This window comes from Aythya marila (assembly GCF_965140915.1).
Source record: "Aythya marila genome assembly, chromosome: 1".
NCBI classification, from domain to species: domain Eukaryota; kingdom Metazoa; phylum Chordata; class Aves; order Anseriformes; family Anatidae; genus Aythya; species Aythya marila.
Window position 1 is genome coordinate 153,243,079 of NC_139042.1, and position 7,659 is coordinate 153,250,737.

Genomic DNA, 7,659 nt, shown 5'->3' on the forward strand with positions numbered 1-7,659 from the left:
TAGTGATTCAGCCAAACACTTTTTCTAACCAAAAAAAAAATAATCAAGCTTTCTTTCTAAGGGGCGGACGTCGCTGCGTTTCATCTCAAGCTGACAGACCGAATCCATCTCTCCGCTTCTCCCTCTGCATCCTGACACGTCCCCAGGGAGCCAAAGACGAGGGCAGGAGCCTGGGGACAGGGGCGCCGCCACGAGACACGGGTGTTGCGACGGGACAGCGGCTCTGCAGCCACGTCGGGGTGCCCGGCTGACATCAGAAACCACCCTGGCTTTTGTCTGGGCACATTTCTGCCCGCGTCTATTTCTGCACACTGCTGAGCAGGGCTGGACGCGGTGGGCGTGGGCCGGAGGGTGACGGGAGCTGCGCGTCCGCGTGACTCCGCCAGCGACTCCTTTCTGCGATGGGCTTAAAATGGAGCGCTCGTTCCCATTTTTCTCAGAACGCAGTTACGCTTCCCGTGCGAAATGACACGGGCTTGGGCTGCAGTTCAGAAAGTTTTCTTAGGAAGTCCCCAAAACTGCAGCGTAGTGAGATTTGGTGCAGAGGGTCAGAAGAAGAAGTAATGGAAAATTAAGCAAGGCCACATACTGCATGGGGAGCATAAAGGAGTATCCAGAGATACGTCCCTGTTCTCAGAAGGTGATGGATCATATACTGAGGGATCGTTGGAGTAGCAATTGTCTTGAAATCTAGCATTGGCATCACCTGCAGGAGGTTTGTACCTGAGTGGGGAGAGCTGGGAGGCACCAGACAAATGGGACAGCGTCTGACCTCTCCTTTTTAAAAAGCTCACAGGACTTTTTGTCACTCAGACGTTGATATCTCACCGCCACTGCTTCCCACGTTCCGTGATGCAGATCGGTGTGGTGGGTTTTCATCACACCTCGAGCTCGAGTTGCGAGGGCCATTAAGAAAGGTTTGAGGGAGCAGTGTTGAGACCACCTGGATTATCTTCACACGAATATCCCCCTTTTTATACCCTGGCTGTGCAGCCCATCCTAGGGCCACCCCACAGCTGAACCCATGGCTGTCGTTAGGGCAGAAGAAGGCTTCGCACCTCAACGCTGGGTATACAAAACCAAGCGAGCTGCTGCCTGCTGCCCATTGGGCTCGGAGGGACGAGGCATCTGGAAAGGCTTGACTTCACCAGCTCTGGCAGGAAGCGCTGCGGTTTGTTTAGCCAGCTAGCCAAACAACCTCCAGCACCTGCTCCCGCAGCGGAGGAGGCCAGGCACCAAGCGCCGTGCCAGATAAAAATTTCCAGCGAGCTCTCGCCATCGGGAGGGCGAGCCGTCGGCAGCACTGCCCAGCCACAGGGAACCCATCACAACAGCTGGACGGGACCCAAAATGGCCAAACTGGTTGCTCCCACCGGGCCTGAGGACACATGCATGGAGACCTGGCCCAACCTTTGGGTTTGGCTGCCCCAAATTTTCACCCGTGTTATCAGGAGAGGGTGAGTTGCCAAAGGTTTGACAGCTGATAAGGACAATCACCGTGCCAGTGCAGGGAAAACCCCTCTCTCTGACACGTTTCAAGGTCCCCACGGGACGTATTCTTTGACAACAGTGCTGGAGGACGAGGCACGCTCTGCAGGTTGAGCAAACCGGATTTCGCTGAGACAGCGGTTCCCATGATCAGATGTGAGCACCGGCTGGAGACGTTAAATAAATCAAGGCAGGAGCTGTGTTCCGGGGCTTGCTGCTGCTTGTCGTACACTGGCACATTGTTCTCCCAAGGTGGGATTCACTGAGCTTGGTGCTTGCCAGCTGAACATTAAGCACCTTAAACTGAGCTGGCTGAAAATTAACCAGTCAAACACTGGCAGCCCTTGTCTCCTTCTCTAGACAAAGGAGAGCGTTAAGCACTGCCACGGCGTGATTCATCCCAACCCCAGGGAAATTAAGCCAAGGAATCGAGTTGTGTCATGGAGGTGCCCATCTCTGTTGACTATGGAGGGAGCTAAGACGGCTGGGTGAGACTTTGGAGCCAACATTTAGGTGTCTACCACGAGGTGACCCCCACTGTTGGCCAAGAAGTCCCAGTGTGTGATACCACCAGACGTGGATGTGTTTGGGAGCACAGCAAGTGTGTAGGAAGCACAAACCACAGCCTTCAGCAGGGCTGCCTGCTGCATCCCGGCTCTCCCCCGGCTTCCTTCCTAATGACCTCCCTCTGATCCATCTCCAAAACCTCTTTGGCAGGGATAACGCCTGCTCCGAAGCTGGAGTTCACTGCCCGAGATGTTACCTGGCTGCTGCCGTGACTGTGCGGAGCCGCGTCGGTAACAGAGATGGGATGCGTTTGTCAGCCCCTAGCGCTGGGAACATCTCCCCCAGCAAGTCCTCGTGTAAGAAATCTGAGGGGGTGCACACAGCTGAAGCAATGCCGTTTTGTGTTAAAGACAGGATTTGGCTTAAAATAAATAAATAAATAAATAAAATAAAAGATCAAATCCTGATTATTTTCATCTTCCTTTCTTGCACCTGCTATTTAATGAGAAATCACAATAATCCTCAGATGAATAGGTAGAGGTAGACATAAAAATGGAGATAGAGGTAGAGGTAGAAGTAGGGGTAGAGGTAGGGGTAGGGGTAGAGGTAGAGATAGAGGTAGAGGTAGAGGTAGAGGTAGGGGTAGGGGTAGAGGTAGGGGTAGAGGTAGTGGTAGAGGTAGAGGTAGAGGTAGAGGTAGGGGTAGAGATAGGGGTAGAGGTAGAGGTAGAGGTAGAGGTAGAGGTAGGGGTAGAGGTAGAGGTAGAGGTAGAGGTAGAGGTAGAGGTAGGGGTAGGGGTAGGGGTAGGGGTAGGGGTAGAGATAGGAGTACATGTAGAGGTAGAGGTAGAGGTAGGGGTTGGGGTGGAGGTAGAGGGTAGTGGTAAGGGTAGGGGTAGAGGTAGGAGTAGAGGTAGAGGTAGAGAGATAAATGGATCTGATCAATCCCTTGGTGGCCGTTGATTGACACTGCCAACAAAGAAGAGCCTCAGATGTTAAAAAGAAGGTGCCTCAGATGTCAAATTTCTCAGGAGAGAAGTCAGGATAAACAAGAGCAGTTTTGCTTGGATCCCTGCAGCACGCAGACACCTGAATGCAGTCAGCTGGGTGCCAGCGACAGTTGGCTGGAAGAGAAATCCCCACGAGAAGAAAGCTGAGCCCCAGCCAAGTGGCACCTGACGACTGGAGAGCCACGGGGCGAGGAAAAGGGTTTCCCCTCATCCCAGGCTGCAAGCCCGGCCAGAAATGTCATGAAATGGCTCATCCCACGTGTGATGCCTGTCGTTTTACTATTCTGTTTTATTTAACCTGGCAATAAATCCGCGTATATCGTATGACTGCTGTGATTAGCTCCTACTGACAGCTCCTTAGCTCAGGCTGGCTGTTTTTGGGGGGACACAGGGGACATCACCCCGCAGAGCGGCTCAGCCCCATCCTGCCGACGGGCACCAGAGGCTGGGAGCAGCCCTGGAGACACCAGGAGCTCTTCTCCAGCAGCAACGGGAGCAGGCTGGCGGTGCCGGGGGCCATCACCCCACGCACCGACCCCGAGACAAACAAGAGTGGCCCAGGAGGGCCGTGTTGCGAGAAGGAAGTATTATTTAACGTGCATTGTGTTGGGAAACGAAAACAAGGGGCCTGGCGCCGGGCCAGCTCCCTTGGCCTCTGATTTTTCTTTTTTTTTTTCTTGCTTTTTTTCTTTTCTCTTCTGGGCAATTGTTCTGGTTAGGCCTTTTTTTTTTTTTTTTTTTTTTTTTTTTTTTTTTAAATTATTCTGTTTTGTTTTGTTTGCTTTGGTGTTGGTTTTTTTTTTTTTTTTTTTTTTTTTTGGAGCTGACAATGCGCGGGGTGACTTCTCGGCGCGCTTCCTGTGTTTTGGCACGGGGGCTGCCCGAGCGCTCTGCTCTGCCACGCTTCCCTCCTGCCCCACCGCCACCGCCGCGGCCACCGGGGCCTGGGTTACATCACGGGGGGCACGGGGGCTTCGCGGGGCAGAGGGGAGCGGCGGGCAGCGGGGTGAGTCAGAATGGAAAGGCTGCGCGCATTGCTGCCGGCTGACTCACCGGCCCTGAGGAAAGAAAAAAAAAAAAAAACAACAAGAAAAAGAAAATTCCAGCCAGATTCTTTCGGGGAGGTAAACAAGGTCAGGCAGCGCGGCCAGATCCTGTTTACCTGGGACAGGATGGGTTTGCGGAGCCCGTGCTGGGAGCGGGATGTGTTGGCACCGCTCGGGGCACCCACCAAAGGAGCCCCCCAGGGCCACTTTGCGAGAAGCCAGGCGGCTCTAGCACGAGGACAAATCCCCAAATTTTGGATTCCCCCGGCTGCTGCCAGTGCTCACCCACGGCCCCCCGTGGCCGAGGATCCCACGCGGCCCCGCTCTCCCTCCCCACACGGAAGCCCCGGCGGCCGGGCAGCCCATCGGCCCCTTCCAGACGCTGACTGAGTGTTTTTTCCTGATAGCGAGGCGTGTGTGAGTGGATGTTGCTCAGGCGAATATCCTGTTCTTGCGACGGGACGGGGACGCGGGGGGGGGGTGTTATGCCGGGATTTCGCATTCCTGGCATTCCTGCCTTGGCCGGGGATGGGAGCGCTGCAAAACAGCCTGGTGGCAGGGAGCGGGCACCCACGGGCGCACCGAGTGTCCCCTCAAAGCTGGTGCCCTGGCGAGCCTGGGGACATCCAGCTCCGTGTCCCCATGGTGTGAGCATCGCCGATGGGTTCGGCTGCTTCTGCAGCACCCGTCCCTCAGCTCAACCTCTTCCAGCATGGCCTGGCATGGGAACGCGTGTGGGGACTTCAGGGACTCATTGGGTCCCCGCATCTTGCTCCTGGCCACATGTGGAGGTGAGCTGGATCAACAGCCCAGTGATTCCGGACCCTGCAGCACAGAAAGCCTTTTGCTTTTTTCTTTTTTTCTTTTTCTTTTTTTCTTTTTCATTTTTTTTTCCTTCATTCATGGGCAGAACGAAACGAACAGGGCCAGTGCTACACCGTGGTGGTTTTCCCTCCCGGCCAAAGCAAGGTCTTTGGGGTCTCGCTCCTCCAGGTGCTCGTGCTCTCCCTTTTCGCAGCGTGCCGTGGTTTCGTGGCTTTCTCAATGAAACCCACACGACGCAGCCCCATGGGCCGCTGGAAAGAAGGAGAAGGAGACGCCCTGGCTCTGGCCACCAGCTGCACGCGTGTGCTGCTGGAAGGGGAAGGGACAGGGAGGGAAGGGGACAGTGCCTCTGGTCACATGCAGAAGCCAGGCTTTGAGGAATTGAAAGCGTGCTATATCTGCAAGATTTCAAAAAAGAAAACCCCCAAAAAACGAGCGTGCTTCTGTGTTTGAGGAAGCGGCCGGCGCAGCGATGTCCCCCAGGAGCGGGAAGGCTCTCGAGGGAGTCCCAGCGATGCCCTCCCTGCGGGGACACTGGGGCAGGGTCTGAAGCCCACAGGCAGAGCCCAGCCCGGCCTGAGACCCCTACAGAAGGGGGCAGGAGCGAGACTCGAGCTCCCCACAGCTCCAAAGAGCAGGAGCACGAAGCTCCAGGTGCTTGAGAGCTTCGTCCCTGCTGCAGCTCCAGGTCCTGGGGGTGGGAACCCCCCCGGCACCCACTGGGCTCCCTGAGCATTACAGCCAAATGACTAAAGCGGTTAGGTCACTGCCATGAGCTGCTTCCTTTTTTGGGCAAAGTCAAGTGTCAGAATCACAGGTTTCCTCTTTCCTTAGAACTGGGCTTTTCTCGATACCACGAATCCTTCTTGCGATGCTAAAATTAAAGGGTCTGAAAAGCACATGCAGAGTGGCGCAATCCCGCCGCTCCGCTCGGAAGGCCGCGAGTTGGGTGACAAACAATAGGGGTTGGAAATAGCCGGGACCGAGATTTCCTCTTTCAGCTGCAGAATTGTTTCCTTGGCTGGTGCGTGCAGAAGCCAGGTGGCAAAATGCTTGCCCCTACCAGGCTTCCTGGCGAGCAGGGGGACCTTTGGGTGCGGGGTGGAAGCGAACACAAGAAGAAGTCCCCCCAAAAGCAGCGCCCACTCTCCTTTAGCTTTGTTGCCCCCTCGTGCTCCGCTGTGAGCTCGCTCAGCTTCCCAAGAGCCGATTTTTGCAGCTCCTCATGAGCTCCCCAGGTCCATTTGCAGCCCCGTGGATGGGGACAACAAACGTGCGGACCCCGAGCACCGCGTCCAGCCAGATGCTGGTGCTGCCGCCTCTCCCACCCGACGGAGGCACCTGGCTCTGCGCGCACCCAGCGTGGGAAGCCAGGGGCAGCTCTTCTGCTCGCTCCTTCCTGGCCCCAGGCTGTGAGACCCTCGGCAGAGACCTAAGGAAATAACCGAGGGCAACAATAGGTTGCGGCGCAGCCGGCGGGGCTCTCCGTGGAAAAGGGAAAATGCGTATCACGGGGAAAAACTGCAGATCCTGTTCAGCTGCTCCTTTCTGTTTCATTGAACGGAGGCGGCTGCACTGGGAAAATGCTTTATTTGGTTATGGGGCTGCTCGCATCAGCCAGGGGAGCTTTCTCCGTGCCAAACCCCAATGCAAGGAGCCAGCTCCAGTTTCAGCCCCCACAACCAGAGCCACGCCGCAGCCCGTCCCTGGCGGCCCCAGGTAGACGAGGACCGGCTAACGAAGCTGCTGGCTGCTCTCACGAGCCCCATCCCTCCCTGGGGAGAAACCCGCACCCGCAGCCTTTCTCCTCACTGCAGAAGGCTCTGATCCTGCCCTTTGTGGACCTTTTTCGGGTTTGTGCATCCTCTGGGAGCACGAATTTGGGATGGGCAAAGCCGGCGTGCCGCAGCACCCCTGGCCAGCCAAAGCTTGCTGCCCCTTCGCTGCGCTGGTCAGCGCTGCCTCAGACTTTCCAGGGCAGGCTGTGCTCCGATTGCCGTGTTTTGTCCGTGGCCACCAGGTTTATGGGACACCAGGGAGACCCCCCTTTTTTCCTCCCTGCCCCCTCCCAGCGCACGCTTTTTTGTTTTTCTTCTTGATTAGCGGAAAAAATTCCTGAATCCATCGGGGGGGGGATTCAGGAATTTCTCTCTGTCTCTCTCCTCGGTCAATCAGTCAGATACAAACAATTTCCATCATGACCGTGCAACGCTTTTTCCACCGCAATAACACCTCTGCAGGCTTTAAAGGCTCAGGTCCCTTCTCACAGCCCCACCTCGGGGCTCATCCATCCCCACGCTCCTTCCCTGACCTCAGCTTTGGCCATGGGGGGACCTCTCCTCCCCTGTGCTCCTGGGGCAGTTTCTCCCGTGCAGAAAACCCCCGAGCGGAGGAGCGGAGCTGTTTTATGCGACTGCATTGCCCAGCGGTGGCTGGTGATGAAGGTCAGCAAATTTGGGAACTCGGGAGTTTCCCAGGCTGCTGGGCAAGACGGCGATGGCCCGGCGTCCCCAGCGAAAAAAACCTCGCTGAGAGTGTTTCGACACGGCCTGTTGGGCCACAAACCTCCCTGCAACGTTTGGGTCGCTGAATAATTGCTTGCAAACAGCTCCTCGGACTGAGGTGGTGATTGCAAGGGGGTGGTTTCCCCCCAGACCCGCTCTCATCCCAAAACCCGGGCAGCTCACGGTGTTGGAGAGCCACGGGCACCCGCCTGGCTGGGGAACAAAAAGGGAAGGGAGCTCCTGCTTGTTTTTTTGGGGTCCTGAGGGTTCGTTTTTCCG